The sequence below is a fragment of the Python bivittatus genome, unplaced genomic scaffold (genome assembly GCF_059951505.1).
Source record: "Python bivittatus isolate LINGU-HERP-01145 unplaced genomic scaffold, Pbiv_v1 ctg000850_np1212, whole genome shotgun sequence".
NCBI classification, from domain to species: Eukaryota; Metazoa; Chordata; class Lepidosauria; order Squamata; family Pythonidae; genus Python; species Python bivittatus.
Genome location: NW_028277112.1, coordinates 34,156,848 through 34,180,598, shown reverse-complemented (window position 1 = coordinate 34,180,598; position 23,751 = coordinate 34,156,848). Strand labels below are relative to the sequence as shown.

Here is a 23,751-nt window from a genome sequence, read left to right as displayed (position 1 = left end):
AGAAATACAAATTAATTCACATAAAACAAAAACACCAACCCCTCCCCCAAAACACCCAACCCCAGCTGCACAGTGTAGCTTGTATAATATATGAAGGCGGGCAAGATTTGTACATCCCGAGGGATTCCAGCTCTGTGAGCTTACCACACAAAAATGCAGGCTCCAGCTATAAACACACTGAAGGGAAAGACCAAAAAATCTTTCTCAACATACCAGGGGAGCTGTATAAGTGATTGCAGCCCACAGCTTCTCAGGCTGCTCTCACGAATATCACGGCTGTTTTGCTGGTAGTTCTCCAAGGCTGCGATGCCCTCTGTGCTGTACTTGGGATGGGCAGAAAAAGGAGACAAGATAAATCAAAACACATTCCGTTATTGAATGCTGAGATAATATTTTGCTATGGGCTTTTGAAAAGGCCTCTCCAGATGTTTGATTTGGCAGACAGGGATTTTAGCAGACACTTCTCTTGCAACTCAAAGTTAGCAAAGTTCAGTTCCCCATTTTACAAAAAGCAAAGGGCTGATCCCATTTCATTCTACAGAATCTAATTACTCCAGCTAAGAAAATGCAGACAACTCAGCTGGCTTTTAATGTTCCTACCTTTTTTAAGTTCATCTGCTACAACTATTTTCAATCATCCCATTTGCCTCCTAGCACAGGTATAGGCAACATAGAGCCCATGGGCATAGCAGATACTCCTTTAGCAGCCTCCAGATTCCCTGCCCCATCTGATTTCAATTTATTTTTACATTCTTCAGTTTAAAGTATTAAATGGGAAGCTGGCATGTTGCAAAGGCTAGACTGCCAAGCATACTCTTACTTGACCAGAACATCTCTATGGTCCACATAGGCTCCAGTAGGATCCTTAAAACATGTAACTATTCAGCTGGAGCCTTGTACTTTATTTGGAAAGTACATCTTAAAAGTCCTAGAAAACATCAAAGTTCAGTAGGGAGTTAGAATGTGTAGTGGGAAGCATTCTCGCCAGTTTGCTTTCTGGCAGATGCATATTATGCCCACGTCCACCATGCTGGTCATGATTTTCTCATTAGTTCCTTATTAAAATATATAGCAAAGTGGGCAGAATGTATAGCAGTTCACAAACCCTAACATCAGCTGCCCATTAGAAGAGAGAAATCAGAGTCCCAGTAATGTCACTGGAGATACAACAGATTCTGATCCATGTCTGAAATAATCAAGCTTATTTCTGACTGTGTAGTAATATTGCTTAGTTAGTTGAGCCTTCTTTCAAATCAAGCCTTGTGGGCATAGTCTTTCTCGACCTCACTCTTTGGCACTTGACCCTCTGTGCTCCAGTTCTGAAATTTTCTCCTTGACTTCTATTTAATCCATTTCTGCAAACACTTCCCTAAACTCGCCATCTGAAAACAGTACAATATTTCCTTCTTATTCTGATAGTTATGGTTGAATTAATAAAACTTACACTCATTGCAAACCTGGGGACCTGTATCTGAGGGCTTTGCGGAGTTCAGACGTGGCTCCAATCTCTGAACATCTGCTGGTTCGGGAAGATCAATAGACTTATTTCCAGCTCTATTCCAGTTTATTTGAAACTAGAGCAAAGCTGAGGTTTTCCTTTGTAGTGCTTCAACTCTGTAGAGCCTGTGGATGGGCCGTTTCCCCATTGGTAGCAATTGTTACTCCACTTCCTTCCTCCTGACCTCAAGGCAACCATTACTGTATAACCCATAAAGTTTCAGCATCCTGTTCCAAATGCTCATCTGTATACATGGTTTAAAATGTGTCTTGCTTTCTCCAGCCACTGTAGCAACATGCAGCTACGGCTATAGCCACTGGGGAAAGCATCTGGTTGGACAAATGGTGATATGCTGTCATTTCTTCATCACAGCTGGTAAGAAGCTTTTAATGCAGCACAGAAATTGTGCCTTTGTGGTCAGAAGCTTCCCCTCGGATAACCATTCCAAGTCCCCCCCCCCTCCCCCCCGTGGCTAACCAGGTTGCAGGATACTGATTGAATTATATCTTTTACATTTTCCTCTTGGTCATTTGGAGGGTACATTGAACGGCTTTGGTTTTCTTCAAATTCTCAGTGTTTCGAGACCAGCAGAAGCGAGCAGAATCAGAGGTCAGCTTCCAACTGCTTTGAGAGGGATTGTAAAAATGATGTGGCATGGGGGAGCCATAATAACCATGATAAACACATTTCTTGTATAAAAAAATTAGGTCCAGTCATATTTAGTCTGTCACATTTCTACACAGTATAGAGACAGTAAAGTATAAAGCTATGTTTGCCAAGCACAGCGTACATGTGCAGTATAGCACAAACCTTGTTATTGCCCCAGTAGGCTGTAATAAAAGGAAGTTCTGAATTGGGCTACCAGCAAAATGAAACAGTAGAGAGGAAAATGTAGTCTATGTTTATTTATGTTTTATATTTTGTGTACACTTAAACACATTTTCTGTGTAGTTGGTTGAAATTCTTGCTCTTTTTGTTTGGGAAAAAAAAATATATTGTGCCCATTGACAGCCAAAATCCTTTCAAATCACATTCTTTTCAGTCTGCAAAGCAATGCACATTTCTCCTGATTAATTCATATCTGAAGCTACATACAAAGTCTCCTGAATTCTAATCCTTAGCAAGAGAATCCAAGGCACCCTGCGAGCCTGTCTCCATAGTGCAGGGACACTCACTTCAGAGGAAATTCAAGTAAATAATGAACTTCAAACATTATCAAAAAATCAAATCTAAGCTCAGGTAGTGGTCTGCTGGTCATTTCTGATGGGGATAATTGGAATTGTAACTTAAGCATCTGAAGGGTCACAGACTGAGAAAGCTATTCTAATGACAGATTAAATCAACCTGATTTTCCAAATTTCTCAGTGGTTCAAGCAAAACACGGCAATGATTTCAATTTTCTTTCTTTCTTTCTTTCTTTCTTTCTTTCTTTCTTTCTTTCTTTCTTTCTTTCTTTCTTTCTTTCTTTCTTTCTTTCTTTCTTTCTTTCTCACCAACTACCCATCTAGTCCAGCATTCTGTGTAAAAAAAATGGCCAACCAGATACATTGAGAAAGCTCACAAACATGGACAAGAGGATGATCACCCTTTTCTATTCTTGTTCCCTAGCAGCTTGTATTTAAGATATGCTGCCTATAATCAAGAAGAATGGTAACCAGCCATCAAAATTGGTAGACAATGATAGTTTAATTGCCCATGAAATTGTCCAGTTCCCTTTAAAAGTTTCTGAATTAGGGGTTTTCACCACATTTAATGGCAACAAATTCCAGTTTAACAATGGCTTGCCAATCATATTTGTCTTTTCATAGTGCAGCATCACCAACTAACAAGTCAGTGAATTTGAGATAATAATTTCAGAGCAGATGATATATAGAAGCAGACTACATCCTGACAGAATGTTCAAGTGATCTCCAAAACCAAACATTTACACCACCATGGCTTATAATAAAATGTCCAGTGCTTATTCTAAAATCTAAACAACTTGTCTCAGTGGAGGCACAGTCACAGTTGCCATCTTAATCTTTTTAATCATACCCTGTAGGTACCCCGACTCAGGTGTATGTGAAACCAGCTAAAAGATGCTGCTTAGAGTACAAACAAATACTAAGTACAAACAAATACATCACTGAGAAAAATAACTCATTCACTCATGTCTATCTTTATAGGAACTAATTCCATCTGGGCTGAAACCAAAATATTTTTTCTTACTCTAAATTCAGTGGCATGGAATGTAGAATCTTGAACTCATTTCATGTATCCAAAAATACAGTACAGAAACAAATATGGAGAAGGGAAGGGCTTCATATTTGCTCTCCCTTCTCCTACCATCCATGTTTTCACCAGCTTTGCATATAGAAGCTATATACTTCCAAGTTGTATATGTGTGGCTTCTTAAAGTGCAAACAAGGAATCTCCATTTGCAAGATATCGCATATGTATAACATTATATATCACACCAAACACACACAGCAACTTATATCAGTGTTTTCCTAGTACAAGTAGGAAACAGTCCACAAATACATGGAAATCAGCTATGGGGAGAAGTGGACATGATTGCTTGTCAATTCATTCACTGCACATTTTATTTCAGAAGAACAGTAATTGTTTCCATTTCAGCAATCCTCTCCAGGAGACTTCCGTCCTTTCTGATGCACAGCTGTTGTGGATATCTTCTACATGAATATTGCAGTGGTCGGTCAACTTAGGGTTAGATACTGCAAGGCTCTCTTTCTTGGCCGTGTCTGCAAATGACTTGTTTAACAACTGATGGTCTTTTCAGCATGAGTGATCTAAGTAAACTTCCACATGCAAGCTTATCTTTTCAAAGTCATGTCTTACTACTAATGGAAAAGATTGTTTGTCCTAGTTTAAGGTCAGTTCTTGGTAATCTTCCTCTGCACAAATCATGTCATGTGGTGAAAGTAAACTAATGGAGACAACTATTACCTTAAGGGCCTTTAATTTTGTTTGTTTGTTTTAAAAATATTGTGCCAAGAGCTGTGCATGACTTGCCAGTTTTTATTGTATTGCTCTTCTTGTATAGAATTGCTCTTCTTGTTTGTGTCTTGAATTCCTATTATCATTTCTTACTAAAACTGTCTGAAATGGGCAGAAAGCCAAATGGATTTCAGATTTTGCTATCAGATTTTGACTTCAATCCTAAACATATTCATTCAGAAGCAATTTGGGTGCCAAGTTTACTGCCCTATCCCTATCATATTATGCATCTGATCATTGTCTTTCATACAATTTTTTTCTCTGATCCCTCCCTTAACTCTTCATGCACTGAAACTAGATGGTAAATATGTAAAAAGAATCATCACAAGTGGGAAAAGTTAAGTTGCTCTTATAAATTGAAAATAAAATCATAACTCTAAACCATGTAAGCTTTAAAGGGACAAGCATTATCACCATATAGATTTTAAAATGGAAAAGTGTTGCTTTCTCTGAAAGCTGCTGTGTGAAGTATATTTTCATTGTTTATGATACATTGTCACGTGTGGGAGGGATGAATGGATTAGGTGAACTCCAGACCTTTTGAAAACTGAGAGTGCTATGATATATTTTGCGTATTTTATATTGTCTAAATATGCATTGGATTTTAAAATATGTACATAATGCAGTATATATATATGTGTGTGTGTGTGTGTGTGTGTGTGTGTATGTATGTATGTTATCAATGATATGTAATGGTTATAAGTCTGGTGATAACATCTGCAATAAAAAGCAGAAAGATCATCAATTATATTACACAGAATAGGATAGACGAAAACTAATAGGGTAAATTTTAAAAAGAGCAAATCACAGTTTTACATTAAAAACAAAACAAAAATCTTCCAGACAGTGTGATATATGAGAATGTGGTTCAGACTCCAACAGGAAATGGTGGGAGCACTTAGACTTTTAAATTCAGATTATACAAACTAGACTAGACTGAACTGAAAAATACAGGAAACAATTCTGCACTGGATAATTAGACAGTTTCTTGGCAATGTGTTCTGATGGGCTTTTTTCCCTCCATCACTAATTCACAAGACTTCATGAATACTTTTTCCTGAAATGAACAAGAATTATATATAGTGGCATAGATCAAGTACTGATGTTTTCACAGGAAACAGAAAAATAAATAGCACGCCTACAGACTATTGACAAGGACAGACATCTGCACAGAATATCACCTGGTATATAAGAAAAAGAAAAATCTCCATCAGCTCACTTTAGCCAATAACATTTGGAATGATCAGCTCAAAGGAACCACAAGGATCTATAAAGAATATTTAAGGTGTACTATGCATGTCCAATATAAGTGGATGAAATAATATGGAAGGAAATAGGAATGATATATAAACATAACACACTTGTCAGTTTTTCAGTCTTCGGTTCTTGAGGCATAAATCACAAAGTAAATGATGAGATATAGCTAGAGCTAGATTTCAGTAAAGATTAAATAGTCCATGAACAAAACAAGCTTTTAGCCAAATATAGAAATACAGTATCTATGTCTGGCTCATAGGCTATATGTTATTGTGCAAGTTGGATTCTGGTGTTGGAAGTGTACAGTTTGCCTTGTCATGTTATCTGAAGCCAAAATTGCAAAAGGTTAGACGAACGAGTAAAATGATAATACTTGTTTTTTAAATAAACCTTGAAAGCAGAATGAATAAATTAAATAAAGCTGCATTACTTACAAGAGACTTAGCCCCCACCAGACATGTTGTGGTCCAACAAAATTCAACTAAATTTGTTAAAAACCAATGTATAACTACCATCCCATCTCCAACTTCCCCTTTTGGGGGAAAGTTGCTGAGATAGTGGTGCAACAATTACATAGACTGCTGGAAGATACAAATTATCTGGACCTGTGGCAGTCTGGATTTAGGCCTGGACATGGGAAGGAATCTGCATTGGTTACCCTCAAAGATGACATGTGGTAGGACTTGGATAGAAAAGCTCAATCATCTTTGCCTTGCTGGATCTTTCAATGGTTTTTTATACTGTCAAACATAGTATCCTTCTGCACTGCTTATAAGGGTTGGGAGTTGGAAGCACTATATTATGATGCTTCTGCTCCATCATGAAATCCAGTTAAAGGGAAGTCAAGACTCCTAGCTGCTCTGTTATGAGATACCTCAGGGTTTGGTTCCTTTCCCACATCATGTTTAATATCAACATGAAGCTGGCAGATGATCTAGGCAGTCATTGAACTGGCTTATCACATCACTGCTGTGGGAGCTGCCAGTTTGTTTCCAGGTGCAATTCAGTGTGCTGGTTACTACCTTTAAAGAGCTAGATGCCTGGGTACCTAAGAGACCCTTCCTAGACAGACTCTGCCAGTGCCACCTGGGCAGCCAAATAATTCCTGCCAAAGAACCCCTCTTATGAGAAGGTGCAGTGAGAGGAGCCATGACAGCAGGCATTCTTTCTGTGAGCTCCCTTCCTTTGGAACAGTTTGTCCCCTAAAGCTGTCTCATGACCTTATGGAAGCTTGAAAAAACATAGCTGTCCCAGAAGGCCTTTGGGGATAGATTAATCTGGAGTCATCTGCCCTAGTGTTCGTTCTTGTGGTGTGATTATTACTACTATGTTATAATTCTGTAATTTATTTTTATTTTTTAGTGTCTGTACACCAAATCCATTTGGATTGAGACAGTATATAATTGCATAAATTTCAATTAGATGTTTTTACATCATATAGGACATCCTCTGACCTATAATGCTACATTAATAGATTACATGGCAGAACCAGGCTGACCAGGGCATTTTCTTATATGATGCACAAGTTCTCCAAGAAGCAGATTATTTGCATTTCCCCATTAACATAATGCTGTTCTTCAGAGGCAATACTGCTCTAGCTACTATCTTCCCTTGTGCATGAGTAGATGTTTCCAAAGACTGCACTGTAATAGTCCAAAGAGCCAAAAGATCCATGAAAGTCTTGCTCCTGATAAGTCCAGCTGCACATGAGAGAAGAAATGGGAGCAATTCTACCTCCTCACACTCACACTGGCTCCGGGCTTACTCAGCAGCAGTAAACTGCTCATCTGGAGGCCCATTTCAGCTTTGCACCAGATTTTAGCACCAATAAACCTACTGACCATTAGGGACAATAGATGTAAGGATGGATAACAAGGGGCTGCTGCTGCTTTTATCTTTTCTTTGTTCGAAACACTTACTTTGCCTGTCTCTGTGTTATATGTCTCCTTCTGGCTAGATGGACTCTCTCATTATTCTACTTCTTCCTCCATTTGGTTTATCTTCTTCTGTCTTGTCCAGCTCAAGTTGTCTCCTGATTTGCTCTCTTTCTCCAGTAATGGAAGAAAGCACAATACAGGCTCTAGACAGTCTCTCTCAATTGAGCTTGTGTGGAATCCTAGGGTTCTGTGAAAGGTCATTAGGGGTTCTCTCTGTGTGTGTGATTGAAGATACTGTGATTGAAATGTGTGTGTGTATCTATGCTAGTACTAACAGTCGTGGGAATTTTTATACACTACAACTCAGCTGCTGGCCTGCTACTTTGCTGTTGTTGTAAACATTGTATTATTGGATTATTTTATGTACAACTTACTGATAATGCTAATGTGCTGTGAGCTGTAGATATAATTTTTATTCAGTGATGCCCTATGACCCAAAAATTATTTCAAAGGTTCCTTCATGTAAAAAGGTTGAGTATAATCAGACTTAAATAACTCAAGCTTTCTTGTCACAGTATTATTTCCTAAATAAAGCTTACCTTTCTTTCATGCAGGAGACATACTTCAAAATACTTTCTGCAAAGTAATATTCCTAAATTTTAGTATTTACATGTATTTACACACAGCAGAGCTACCTGCTATCCAGATACTGTACATGGCAGAAAATATTACAACTTTTCTATTTCTTCAAGCTCACATTAGTTCCATACTTAGCAGCCATGGCAGTAAATCATTCATCTCCTGGCCTATTTCTTGTTGCTGAAATCAACTCTGGAACCATTGCAGCGTACTAGTAAGTCACTGGTCATTTCCAGACCCATTACGATATTGCTACTACCTTTGAGTAAGCCTTGAAGAGAGGGAAAAGCTGGAAGCTTTAGGCATTCTGCATATAGGGCCAAAGTAGTGGTAGGTGACTTATTTCTAGAATTCCCACATTTCTAGAATTGGAGCAATGAACCAATGATGTGCTCATGATTATATGATCTCTTACTCAGATTGGGGATACATTATGAGGTAACATTCTCACAAAGACTCAACTTTTCACACAGATGTAAAAAATTCTTTTCTGAAAGAGGCTAACATTTCAAATAAATTATCTAAGGCAGGAAAATGATTTGCCAGTCAATTTCTCTTACAAGGGACTACCTAGATTATGAAATGTTTATTGTCTTTGCATAATATATTAATCATTATAATTTCAATGCCAAGATCCCATCAAGGATTATAATAATTTTAAAAAGAAGAAATGTTTAGCAGACACATATCCTGTCTTTCAAAGCAAAAGAAGCCCTGTCAATTTAATGCCTATTCCAGAACTATTCATTTTTACCTATACAAATTCATATCTGTATGTAACATGTTAATATAAAGGCCTTAAAGAAAAAGAACCTTGGTTTATCTGACTATTGGAAGGCAAGCATCTTCCTTAGGCCTTTCATAAAATATTTCATTCAACTGATTTTTGTTTCCCAGATAAATCTGAATGGATACTAACATTTCTATTTAAGAAATTTGGACTAAGTCCTATTAAACTCAGTGGAATTATTTCAAAGTAAACATGTATAGGATTGTACCATAAAATCCTGAAGCATGTGAAAAAAGTTCTCATGCCATTCATCCAACTTTTAAATTTTGTCTAGAAATATTTCTAGTTAGATTTTTGATTCAATAGAATGGTTATGAATATAGTGCGGGGGATTATTATTATTTACTACTTGTCTCAGTTATCTGAACCATAGATGAACTATGGCCTGTTTGGAGAAAATAGTGGCTTAAAATATAGCTACCTCAGTTTGGTATCAATCTAGCCAATATGGTTAGTTCATGATTGAGTCTATTGTACAAACCCAGGCAATTAGGTTAATTCAGCAAATTGTGGCTCAATTAAACATAGTTAGGTGAAATGTGCAAATGCTACCAAAGTGACTAAGCCAAGTTTACCCAGTAACTGTAGTAGCCGCATTTGAACTCACTTCTCCCAAATGTAATTCTAATCAAGACTTCCCCATTTTTCTTGAGGTTGAGGTGAGAAGTGTCAATTGGTTGGAAAAAGCTCCTGGAGCTGCTACATCTATAGTAATACGACATTAAATGTTTCTTTGCGTGTACCATTTGTTGTTGTTTAAACATGCAAGACAGAGGTGCTAATTACTATCAGTGTCTCAGCAAGTATGGGAGTAAAGCTTAACTCTTTCTTCACCATGCAGCTGCAGTCTTTCTAAGTTACCACCTACATCTGGAGAAGATCTCCCAGACTGGGATCTCAAAACAAATACTGGTTTCCCGTAAAGGATTTTCTTCAGGACTATAGCTCTTGATGAAAAAGTTTAATTCCTCCTCCATTTTAGTCATGATTCAGATCAGTTCCTTCACCCATCTAATGCTAATTGCATTTTTCAAGAATCAATGATCAATAGAAAAGATACATGAAGCATTACATTATATTTTATCTAGATGCACTTTTTAAAGTGGCAAATTAAAATATGCGTGGAGAAGCATTTCCATTTTGGCCCTAAATTTGAAAGCATGTTTCCAAGGAATAGTTTGCTGTCCTTCTAAATATTTAGAACCAAGGGTCCCTTGGGTTGTGCATGTGTATGTCAAAAAAGTCAAGGTGGCAGCCATAATCAAAGTGTTGCCACTTTTTACTGTGGTGATACACATAAAAAGGGGTTGGTGCTTTGACCATGTGATCACAGCTGCCATCCTGAAATTTTGAGCCCCTATCAGGACACCCCCTGATTTAGATCTATACAATTACCAATGCCCATATATATAGCTCTGAGCAACAGTAATTCTGCTAATAGGTAATAAGCTAATAAATGTATTGGAGTATTAGTGTCCCCTTGTCCAAACTAAGTTTTCTGGGTTTGCATAACACACTAAATCACAAACTAACTATATCGGCTAAATTCACGCACCATATTGGGCTAAAATGTAGTTGGCTACTGGTTCAGCATGCCGCACAATACAGTCTATGAAGACGAAAGTGAAGTATAGGCAAACTGGCCAACATTCAACTCAATGCAATCATAAGTGGTTTTGTTCTCCACTGTGGCTCTATCCAGCCAATTTCAAGAACAGATAAACAGTCTGCATGAATTACTGCATAATTGCAAGCCAATTATAGCATTTCATCTCCTCTGGCTTTGAACAGCCAGAAAAATACAAGCGTGTGATAATGTTAATATGCTTTTGAATAGATAATTTTATACTTTAAGTAGGCATCTTGTTATGCTAGTTTTGGCATGCTGAGTTGAATCAGCTCTGAGCCCTAGGGATGAAATGGGCTAGGAATCAAAATAAACAAATTGAAAAGCAAAGATGAGAGCTGCTGCATGTCTTATGACAAAACATCTCTTTCATAAAGAACAGACAGAGATGAGTTAGTCTGCCACCTAAAATAGCACCCTCTTATTATTTAACTTGGTATCAAGTCAGATGTGTTATACGTATTAGGTCAAAGCAGTTGTGTTTTCCTATTTTTAAAATAAAATCAGTATATGAAGATACTTATTCCATTGCAGGTACCTCAATTTTGGTGGGACATGGGCAACAATATGTTGGTCTACAAGGTGGTCTCTAGATTAGAACCTTAGAATGAGTACGTTTGCAGTAAAATTGGGCTTTGCTTGCACTTGTAGCATACTGGGCAAAATATGACCAGTAATGTCCTTACCATGTTCCATGTGGCATAAGTACAAGTAAGGCTAGTAACCTGGTTAACACTTTTCTCTCTTATTCAAAAGTGCTTTGCAAGAGCTTCAACTGACCAAAGCTCTAGTAGGTCATAGAGGTCAATATTTTGAAATATTTAGCTATATTCCTTTTCTTTTTTATATCTGATATTTTTCCTTTGTTTTGCTTACTATTTCTTATTCTTTTTCTGTATTTTGCATGACTTTGCTTATTCCAGAAGGAAATGGTGTGATAGGTAAGTAAGAATGAATGCTTAAATGAGAAACATGCTATTGTGTATATGTAAAACGCATTAATTTGGTTAACTACATCTAAATAAGTGTTGTGCAGGATTAGAAAGCAGTACAAATACCTCCATTTATGGAGTGACATGGGAAAATGTGAGGGTAAACACTGCTTATAAAATAACTAATTTCGTTAGTGGCATTTATATGTCAGAAGCTAAAAAATGTATGCAAAATGTAACATTATTTGTAAACTTTGGAATGATCCATTTCAGGATAAGATTACATATACAGTGTGTGTGTGTGTGTGTGTGTGTGTATTTTCTGTAATGATTATGAATATGAAGTTACAATGGTGCTGAAAAAGTAACTTTATGACCGGTCCTCGCATTTATGACTATTGCAGCATCCCCAAGGTGACATGATTGAGATTCTGGCAGTTCACAACTGCTGGGCATTTATGACCATCTCAGTGTCTCACAGCCACATGATTGTCATTTGCATGCTTCACAGCCAGCTTCCAATAAGCAGAATCAATGGAGAAGCTGGCAGTAAAATGCAAGTTGCAGTCACGTGGTGTCTTGCTTAATGACCGTGGGTGATTTGCTCAACAACCATGGTGGAAGTGACATCATAAGTCTGGCATGGTGATGTGATTTTTCACTTAGTGATTGTGTCACTTAGCCATGGAGTTGCTGGTCCCAATTGTGGCTGTTCAGCAAGGACTACCTGTAAAACAAAAACAAAAAAATCAAGAAATAGCATGTCACACAAAAAATTAAGCTATGCTTCTATTCTATACATTGATTATTGGGGTCTGTTGGATAGCATCTCCAAATGGTTGGCGGTTCACTTGGAATTTTGAAAGCATGCCATTGGTGCTGTCACAAAATGATTGACCCAAGAGATTTGCCTCTATGTTGGGCATGGCATGTCAAAAATATCCACTAAGCAGAAGACAAGCTGGTAAGGCTATTCCTTGCTACCATGCAGCTTAGGATAGGGCTTCTGAAATTTACTGTTTGTATTTTCAAATACAGATAAGGCCCATATGGTGGCCCAGAAATATTGATGGAAATTAATGGTGATTTGCTTTGTAATATGTCAGCTTCAGAGACAGTTGTTTTCTTTTCTCTTTTTTTTTAAAGGTCTCTGGTTGGAGAGGAAGACTGGTAAGTGGCAAAAGATATGCTTCGAGCAAATTGATGCCCCTAAGTCCCACCCCTACTACTTTAAGCATTTTCTCTATGAAACATATTTTGAATATTTTTTTAAAAATTGAACATTTGGCTTTGGAAGAAAAGTTGCCAGCTTTCTGAAACAATGGCTGTCCTTTGTATTATTAATAGTAGTATTTACTCCATCTTATCTGATCCTCTTGGCAGCCCCTCTTCCTGTTAGCAAAAATATCTTGATTCAAGCTTGACTGCTGGTGAGATCACAGATGAATCCATGCAGTTTTCTTACAGTAGCTAAAGTAAGAATTGCCATTGCCTTCAGTCTTACCAAAACAATTCAAACCATCTGGAAAAGAGGGTAGGAAATAGGAAAGGCCTCTTTTGAAATGAAGAGAACCTTTGCATTGCTTGGAAATAAGATTGTATGTGTGGGGGGTTTACTTCTGGTAATTTTTCTCCTATCTCCCAAATAATTCTCTCTGTCCTTGCCCTCTGCCCTCAGTATTTTATCTCTTTCCTTCTCTCTCAACAGCTGCGTGCACAGAAAATGTTCCTCTTTCAGGACCCTACCCCATACAAGGACTGAGCAAACAAAGCGCTCCTTCTGAAAGTGCTGAGGTCGCTGCCTCTTCCAGAAGCTTGGAAGGCTTTCCAGGTCAGCTTGTGTGAGTGTGCAGAGACAAAAGTTCTCTTGGGACTCTTGGAAAAACAAAGCGGATGTACATGGACAGGGAAAGTTTTCAAAGCATTTACACCAAGCCAGCCTTAGTTCTCTGAGGATGGGTGCTTCATTCACGAAATATGCTCTCTCTTTGCATGCATTGCACAGTCTTACTCTATATATGTGATGAAGGGAATCATAAATCAACCAAAGTTTACATGCTCACAATAGCTTTAAAAACAGTTCGACCTTAAGATCCACATCATGGGTTGTTTGGGAGATGGAAGATACATTTCAGTACAGTAGTAGTCAGTTGTTTGGATCTCAGCTTCTCAAGCCCCAAAAGCATAATATTTTGCGAGCTGTAACACAGTTACAGAACTAGAAAGCTTTAATGCACTAAAGCCATTTTTCCAGCTCTGGTGTGTTAAATTACAACCCCCATCATCCACAGACAGCATAACTATTTGGGATGCTAGTGGCTGTGACCTGAAACATCTGTATTTATGAATTGAAAGATTGTTCTTATCCTCTGTGTTCATAGTAAGTTTAGCCAAAGTGTTAATGAATCGTATTTATCTAGAGTTACCATATCTGGGCAGGAAAAATGCACATTAGATGTCAGCAAAGAGCTAAAATTTCTGGTGCCTCTGTTGTACTGTCTATTGGCTATCTGGATTTTTGCAGCCTAGTTATGTTAGGAGAGTTTATCAGGGACAACACTTTTTATTTATAATTTTCATAAACTTTTGGCCTAATCTCCCTATTGTTTTCTTTGTTCCTTCTATTTTTTTTTCTTTACCTTTACTGTATTATTAAAGTTAGACATCTAGAATGCATTGCATCTAGAATTCATGAAATAATTCTCAATAGGAGACTAGGGAATGATATAAACGTGCATCCCTCTTTATTTACTAAATATGAAAGGATACACAATAAGATTAGAAATCTGCATTCCATAGCATCCATTTTGATTATATAAATTAGTAGGTGTTGCCATTGCTCTTAATTTAAACGTTTTATCTTGGTTTTTTTCCTTTTAACTATATGGCATTTTTATTGTTTTAGAAGTGCAGTTAATGAACCACCTTGAAGAAGCTTTGCCAAGAAAGTAGCAAAAATTTTAAACAAATAATAAATAAATGTGTCGCCTTCTTGATTTTATCTATTTCTTATTTTACCTGGCAAAGGAATCCATGTGCTTCGTGTAAGGATGGAAAATGTTCCAAGTAATTGTGTTTGTTTTTTTCAAAATGATAGATCAAACATTGCAAACACTGCAATCTGAAATCAATACACAGATCTGAAATCATGTGCAATTTTAATATTTCCATATCCCACTCTGATACAGGGATTTGGTTCACACATAAGGCTCAATCCTAGTTTGCTTAAACTTAGTGTATTGAATCAACAGTAGTTGGCTGGTTTCAGGCAATTCACCAGGCTAGGATATATAAATAAGGGCTTTATATATTGTTAATATATTATATATTAACAAAATGTTAATCAAAACCCAGAAAAGTTACCTTACGCTTAGCATGGTGTATGACTTGTGAACTAGTCTTGACAATGCAGAATTTTTCATCTGTATCACTGGTCTTTTTTTTTCAGCTATCCCCTTCCTCCTCTCCATCTCCTTTAACCTCTTGTTGGATGAAGAAATCTAGAATTCTCAAAGCCTTGAATATTTTTCTTACCTTTTATATGGACTGATAAAAGGGTTGTCCTAATATGGTCTTCAGAAATGTATGAGCAATACAGATATTCTTGCTCTAGGTGAAGAGGTGATAGGGTTTTTTTTTCCTAATAACATCCACAAATATTTCACACTGTACCCCAAATGCACATGCCAAGCCATAGACAATATTAAATGCTATCACATCTTAGTACTCAACACTATTTGGAAGTTTCATTAAATTTATCAGAGCTGACCTGTCATACATTATTTTCTTTTTATTGATTGATGCTTCGCAAAAGATTGTGGAGCTCCTATAGGTTGAGCCTTTATGCAACTCAGTGTAAAAGGATTAGACTGCCATCTTGAGGTGTTCAACAGTAGCTTTGTCTCCTGGCTAAATGGAGTGCTTGGAAAGAGATTGTCTTGCATATGTACCCAAACTTTGCTGCTATGATCAATGGAATTATATAAAAAGAAAGTTTCTATGAACAAGAATAACACTTTCCTGTGGAAGCAGTCTCCAAACAACAAGTTTGGTTGTTTTAAAAGGTACTAACCAACTAAAAAGCAATGAAACGTACTATCAAGGACAGCCTTCCTATTAGGTGGAGGAAGAAAACAGCCTTGGGTGGCTAGATTGGGATATCATAAAAGGGTAGCAAGTAGTTAATAGTTTGGTGAATGTTTACTTTACCGCCAGGAATGGAGAGAAGTCCTTGGGGGTTTTCTGTCTAGCAAGCAATACAAATCGGCTTTCTTTGCATACTGTGCACCCTGACTAGGGAGCCTAATGTCCTATTCTGGGTTGTGTCAAGGGAAAGATAACATCACCAATGATGGTGATATTGACCATTGAACTAGATCATCATTCTTTTTTTCTTGTTTGTGATCACTTCAAGCTTCTTTCTGGGTGCATGTGAAGCAGCGCTACTGTGTTTTACTGAGGTACATTAATGCATTGAGGTAGTGCTGATCCACCTTGAATGACCACCTCACCTCAGAGCACAGTGCTTATGGGCACTGAATATGATTTAATGTGATATATTAAGCTAGCCATTGGATTGTGCAAATTATAATCACTGGGTCTGCAACACTAAATCATAGCTTGTTTAGTAAGCTATGACAGGTTGGGTCCATATAAACCCATAAACCATATGTTATAATTTATAAACTATAATAGCTAGCCAAAATCAAATGCAGCCATTAATTCAAATGGTTTGCTCAACTGACAGATACCTGATTAATATTTAGAAGTGAGACACTCTTAATTCAGGGAAAATTAACCTGATATGAGCATCTTGCAACTACAGCATATCCCTGTCTAAATAATGAGGTTACCTCAAGAAGGGTTTCAAAGGAAGAAGATGATGATGATGATAATGATGATGATGATTTAAATTTATATGTCTCCTGCCTCCCAGCAACTCTGGGAGGTTTAAAAATGACTTCAAACATGAAAAACAAGACAATGAAAACAGGAAACAAAAGAAGGGTAGCGATGGCAGAATAACAAACCAGGTGGAAACAGAAGAAAACAACCTAGACTAAAAGGAGACTTTTAGGTTAAAATAAGTTTTTAAGGAATAGGCAAATCACTGTAGAACCTTCAATAACTTCAGGGAAGGAGAACTTTTAGCCCTCCAGAAATTGCTGAACTATAGCTCCCAGTAAGCTCCCAGTATCTCTTGCCATTGTCCCTGTTGGCTATGGCTGCTGGGAGTAGTGGTTCAGAAACATCAGGAGCAGCACGGCCTTTTATCTCTGCTGTAGTCAAGCACTGAAGTTTGAGTTATGACAGTAAGTAAATTGATTTTTTGTTTTTTAATATGGTGGGTGCACATATTAATGTGCTTAATATCCTGTTCTGGTTAATAAGCTGATTGCAACATTCTACACCAGCTGCATCTTTTAGGATAAAAGTGCTGTTTCGAGTGGGAAAAAAACACTCTGAAGTTGTCTGAACCAATAATGTATTAAATGAAGAAGAGGCAGCACAAAGTTTTAAAGACTGTAGCCTCCATTAGCTGGAGAATTATCCTCTTATTTGCATTAAATACTGCTCAAGTGTTCTTTGTTGAATGTGTGCATGCTACATTAACATGGAAACCTTTTTTCTCTACAGATTAAAATGGATCAAATATTTTCCAATTCCATTTTGGAGTTGAGTAAATTCCAAAGCCAAATTTGCCTTTTCTAATGACTTTTTAAAAGCCATTTCCTCTTACCCAAACACTTCACTGGAGCTGCTTCACCACCAGGTTTTCCTCTCTTTCTTTTATCCTTGAGTAACCACAGCTCCTTAGGGATCATGTGCCAGATCACAGTTCTGCATTGCTAACGGCATCTGGCCAATATCACTAAGAGCAAATTAATCCTATTTAGCATAAGGAAAATGCTTCTTTAAAATATTATGTTATATCCACAGGTGCACAACTTCTGGGGAGGCACACTTTGCTTTTGTGTGGCATCCTGGGTGGGCTCAGGATAAAAACTGAATTTGATTTGATGCAATTTGCAGTTAACTATAGTTAACATTAAATTAAATTCAGCTGAAATTGAAATCTAATCCAGGAACAGAAAATGTGTGTGTTTGTGTGTTCGCACGCTACTTGTTTTCCAAAGAAAACTATTAGCATATCAAGGTGTAGTTGTTTCTAAAATGTATTATTGCAAAAAGATCTCAGAGTAATCACTTTTAAAAATGAGGGGATTATTTGCTAAATGTTGAAATCCCATTTACATCAGGTATGAATAATCAGTGAAGTGCTCTGATTGAACACTCATGCAAAAAAACTAAAACATGAAAAGCAGTCCTTTGGGCATGCCAGATCAGCAGATTTGATCTTCAGATTGTTCTGTTGTCAAGTTTTTACAACCTACTTGTGTAAATCCTTCATTAGCCATGCTAACAGAACTATGGAATCAGAACAACATAGTACAGCACGTGTAAAAGAATGATGCTTCCAAGTTTTTATTCTTTTAAATCTAGGACAACGTGTGAAACTCTAAAAAAGACATGCTTTGTTGTGTCTACATGTTGCCAATACTTTTAAATGAGAAAAAAGTGTTGAGAACTTTATTTTTCTCTTTGTTTCACAGAAATTCAATTGGAGGTAAATTATACTCAACTCTTCTTTCCTCTATCATCCTTCAGTGCCATTTTTCCAAAGCCTGTTAATGGGTTTAAAGCAAACCTTCCTAAACTTATGCCATCCAGATCTGTGGACCAACTTTCCTACCATTGACAGTCATTATGGGCATTAAGGGCATTTCCACAAAAGCATTCTGTGCATGGACATCTGCAGAACTTGCTGGTTTTGTCCAAATGATGAAAGCAGGGTTGAAGCATTGCACCACAAACTCTATTCCTTCTGTATGTATGTACAATGTCACAACTTGCATACAAAGGGGAAGGGCTTGCATGGCAATACCTCCATGCTGCTTTCATCATTCTGTCCCCAGAATTGGTCAATGCTGCTAATTCTGTGTAGAGCTGAAAACAGCTTTGAACCTCTGTGGGCTATTTCTCACAGTCCTGTTGATGAGTTTTTCTCCCCTCTTCAACAACAAGGATGGTAGTATCACTGTCTGTGCAGAAAGTAACACGGGTTATTTTCTGGGCAGTTATTAGTTGGGAGAAAGCAGGAAGGCTGGAGAAAATAGTGAGAGAAGCTGAAGAGGTTAACAGGAGCCAGGAAATGAAAGTGGGATGGAAAGGCGGAGGGGACTTGTTTCCTGCCCAGCAATGCCTCTCCCCTCATTCTGTTCTACAAGATCTCCTGGCTCTGCCGGGAACTGTAGACAGGGGGCAATATGAGAAGGTTTTGTGCATGCACAGGTCCTCCTTGAAGAAATATAATTTGCTTGTTATGCATGTGTATATCAATCTTCCAGGGCAACAGCATTTAAACCTGAACTTTGGGCTCTGCTTACTGTTGAGAATATAGACCTTGTGGAAGACCGCTACAGGATTCATATTCCGATTTGTAACCAGAACAAGGGCACCGTGCAAAGAAACTGCCTCCCCTTTTTTTAATTCTTTCCCTTTTGTATAGAACGGGGATGATGGAATATTTATGGCTGCGAGATATGTAACAGCTAAGAGTAGGAGTGATTTTTCCATCCTTGTTCTCTGTCTTTCACATCACTGACTCTTCCATGCCTCTCTGTTCTTTTCTGCAGTTCCTTCTGATTTTGCCATGAAGTATTTCACCCCTCCAAGCACACACACACACACAAAACCCAGAAATACCATTTTCTTAAACAGATGTGATTTCCAGGGTTATGATATGAGAAATATCATATGATATTTGATATGAGAACTATACCAAATCACAGTCTACAAGGTTCTACACAATATGCATGAGACTATCTGTAGGTTTCTCTAGTTATATTTCGCTAACATCCAAGTAAAGACAAAATTTGGTGTGTGATCTTACATGAAATTAGAATTTTCCCCTCATTTGGCAAATATGATTCCAGCTGAAATCCATTTGTACCATATTACTGATTGATATCTGAAATTATTAGAAGACATCCAAATTAGATTGCCAAAGCTTTTAGTACAATGTGCTTGGCTAGTCTGAAGAAGGCTGTTTTCTTTCACTGATAACCACAGTAAGAGCTGGCACATCCCTGAAGAAATTCCCATTGATTGTAATGAATGCAAAATTGGACCCCAGCTGAGTTAATTAGCACCTGACAAAAATTCACTCCCTACTTTACTTTGGTTTACAGATCTTGAAATTTAGATAGAAAAGGACAAAATAATTACTGTATGCAAATGAAAGCTGAAATGTACATTGACTGCCACTCAGCATAAATGAGAGAATCTCCATTGTTTTATATCCATTTATTCCACAGTCACTTGGTTATCTATCAGAATCGTCTGTCTGTCTGTCTGTCTGCCTGCCTGCCTGCCTGCCTGCCTGCCTGCCTGCCTGCCTGCCTGCCTGATTGATTGATTGAAGGCCACCTAACTCCAGAAAAACTCCGGGCAGTTTACATTATACAATAATTAAAAACAAGAATGATCAGAAGAAACCATGTACAGTATGTCTGAACAAGACAACTTCCATATGCTACAGAAAATACACTCAGCAGGGGCTCAGCAGCCACCCTGTTCCAGGACCTGGGAGAATAGCCAGGTTTTTAAGGACTTCCAGAACACCATCAGGATAAGAGCCATGTGGATATACTATCAGTATCCTCAGTGTTCCCAATGCTAATCTAGGTATAGCCCAAATGTCAAGACACCTACACTAGAGCAGGAATGCACATCATTTTAGGCAAGAGAATAGTGAAAGCAGCAAGAAAGAGAAATCTCTAGAAAAGAGAATAAAACCAATTCTGCTCAAAGGGATGCAGACCTTTTTATGTCCCATAGAATAATCAACAATTAGAATGATAGCTTCTGCAATATTTGTCACTGATATTCAAGGAAATTGATACCCTGAAACACTGAAGGCATTGTTAGGCATTCTGTATCTCACTAGAATTATTGACTCAACCCTTCTCTTCCCTTTGGGGTGAGCTTTGATTTTTCTTGCTTTTTACCTTCTGTCTTTGGATAGGTCACTGTATCTTGCATATAAGAGTTGGCTGTCCCTACCCAAGCCTCAAATATCTAAAGGCATATTTAAAGAAGGAGTTGGCTCTCAGAAGTAGAAAGTTAGTCTGCAGTTACAAGCTTGTCAGTGGAAGCCCACCAGAAGTCTAAAGCAGGCTGAAGAATTTCTGCTACCTCTGAGATTTTTACATTTTAATGGAAGATCCTAGAATTTCATATATTTGAAGTATTTGTCTAAACCCTCTACCCCCAGGCCCTGCAAGATTTCCTAGGAATAAGAAAGACACATGAGCTGTCAGCTAAGTGGATTAAGGAAAGGTCACAGCTACATATGCTGTACTCCAGCAGATTTATTTGAAAAGCTTCTGTGTCAGGATTTCTCATATTTGACAGTGGCATTAAAATGAAGACATTCCAGTATAGAAGGAACGCACATAAAAAGATCCAGGAAGCATCATGTTGATCAGAATTATTTAAGTGATCAGACATCATTTAAGTGAAGATTAATTAATCATAGTAGTTAACTCACAGTACATAAAGGTAAACCTAGATGCATGTTGCACTTCTAACATTTCTGGGAGGGGGGATAGTCATACTGGAAATAATGTGATTTTATTATTCAGTACTAAATTTCATTGTTTTCCCCAACCTATCATTGGTTACTGTGATTTAAGTTCTTTAGAAACTTGACAGACAGCATGATGACCAACTTCAAAAGATGGCTTTATTATTCAGAAACAGAAATCTCAGAAACCTCCTTTAGCCCCAGAGAATATCAGCCAATTAAACAAAGGTCAATTTGGTGGCTATGGAAACTATAATTATTTGAAAGTCTAATAAGGTATTTTGGTGAAGTTGGCCAGAGTGACCCATCAAGTGTTGCTGCCTTTTCAATAACGAAAGACTCCAAACATATGAGCTGCCTGTGGCTAAAAAACTATTCACTCAACCACTGTGTTATAATAAATGTTTGATTAATAAATAAATGATATATAATGAATTTATTGGAACTTTGACAATAACTAGCCTTGAATTATGAAACTTCCTTTCATCCAATCTGATTTATACTTTCTATTTTTGTGCCTTTGAGTTAGTGTTGACTCCTGGCAACTGCCTGGACAAGTCCATGCAGTTTTCTTGGCATTATTTTTGGAGGTAGTTTGCCACTGCCTGCTTCCTAGAGCTGAGACAGTGACTGGTCCATGATATTCAGCTGGCTTTGTGCCCAAGGCAGGACTAGTACTCCCAATTTAATTCACCATTATAACAAACTGGCTCTCTAATCACAGTAATTAGACTGGAATTGTACAACTTCCTTTCTTCCAATCTCATTGCATCAGGGTAATCTGATGTATTAATTATTTAGTAATAAATCTCACTGTGTTTAGTAGGTTTATTTCCATATCAATATGTGTGAGACCGTAGTCCCTACCAATACTTTCTATTTTCCAACTCAAAAATATTTTTACAGAATCCAAGAAACATCAGGTTGTATGACACATTTCTTCTTTCTTTCTTTGTATGAAAAGTGCTGAGAACTGTTAATTAAACATCTTTGGACAACTCTTATTGTAGAATTCCTCTGTTCCTTGTTTACTGATTCTTACATTCCATTCTATTATTAAATTACATGTGAACCCTAACCCTTACAGACACCAGGTTGCAACCTCATACCATATCTCCCTCTAGCTGTGATTACTTCAGCATTTGCTCCAGGTCCTTTTCCACATTCTATCAACCCCATTTCCCTAATGCATCTCTTAACTAGGGCTTATATCTAGCCTGCAACAATATGGGCAATCACTACACAGCAGCAAAGAAAGAACATTCTAACTCCTTGCTGCCATCTACTGGTCTTATGGATGTATTTAGCCCAGATCACCACAAATCAGCAGCCTAGCCATTTTTTACAGGTGGCAAAGCAGGCAAACAGGGAGGAACGGCAACGGTGCCCTGCATTTGTCCTCTCTTTTGTGGTGGCTTCCTTTATAGCTACCACACATAGGGGAAGATGATGGTACTTCAGGGCTCCAGGCTTCTGTGTGTTACAACAGATTAGAATTGGAAGGGAGGGAGAGGGCCATGGTTGATAGAGATGTTAATCTTCTTGACCGGATGCACCATGCAGCTGTTCACCAATTCTGAGTGCCCACTGTTGTGTTTGGATAGCTGGGATAATGTAGGAATACTGTAGGTTATCACCCACCCTGCTGCCAACAATCTTTCCCAAGCAAGCTAGGATTATTTTAAGCATGTAGTTGCATTGCCTTAGGTTATTTTTATTGGGGATTTTAATGTCCATGCTGAGGTTGGCCAATCAGGAATGGCTTAGGCCTCATGTCCACCCTGAAGATTCTGGACTTGTTCCAGTTAGTATTTGGCCCAATTCATGCAGCAGGTCATATGTTTCAGTTTCTGTTCAGGTACAGCTAAAGATCTGAATGGGGAGAAGTCCTGCACAACATGGCTAGATCATTCTCTGCTCAATGTTAGACTCACAGCCAGTGTAAACATCTGTGGGAATCAAGAACAATTTTAAAAGGTTGAGATCAATATTGTCGATGCCAGAGACAGCCTAGGAAATTAATACTATTGTTGCTAAGAGCTCTCTTCCCTCTCAGGGAGCCAAATCAGTCCCTTGGTTCATTTGATGGGAGTGACAGAGTAGATGGTTCCTCAACTGGAGCACAAGTAGAAGACTTTTGAGAGAGATCAAATTATGTATGGAGATGCCATGGGAAGACTCATCTGAATTCCTACTCATGGCAGTGGGGCAGTTGAATTTGCCTCCATTGTACTCACAAAGAACAAGCTAGCTGATTAAATTAGCCAGACCAGGACTGGCCCAATGGTTAAGGGAGATGACCAATACCTCATTGCCAAGGGATGTTTTCCCTTTGCTTAGCTTAAGGAAGCAATAATACGACCTTTACTGCAGAAAATCTCTTTTCACTCAAGCAATTCCATTTCTTGGAATGAGAAACTGGTAACCTGAGCCTTACAGCTCCACATGCATCTAAACAATACTGATATTTTGGCTTTCAAGTTTT

The 23,751-nt window shown here is 37.9% G+C and overlaps 2 long non-coding RNA genes across 2 annotated transcripts in view; one reads left to right on the top strand and one right to left on the bottom strand.

Annotated features, from left to right (window-relative positions):
- Positions 1-23,751, bottom strand: part of LOC148213809 (uncharacterized) — a 60,485-nt gene that overhangs the window by 24,522 nt on the left and 12,212 nt on the right. The window contains exon 5 of the long non-coding RNA XR_015793701.1: positions 214-12,344. This is a non-coding gene — a long non-coding RNA (uncharacterized LOC148213809). The remainder of the gene's footprint in view (positions 1-213; positions 12,345-23,751) is intronic.
- On the top strand, positions 11,509-22,512 carry LOC148213810 (uncharacterized). Its single transcript, XR_015793699.1, has 4 exons — positions 11,509-11,626; positions 12,764-12,787; positions 13,326-13,448; positions 15,066-22,512. It is a non-coding gene; the product is annotated as an uncharacterized LOC148213810 (long non-coding RNA).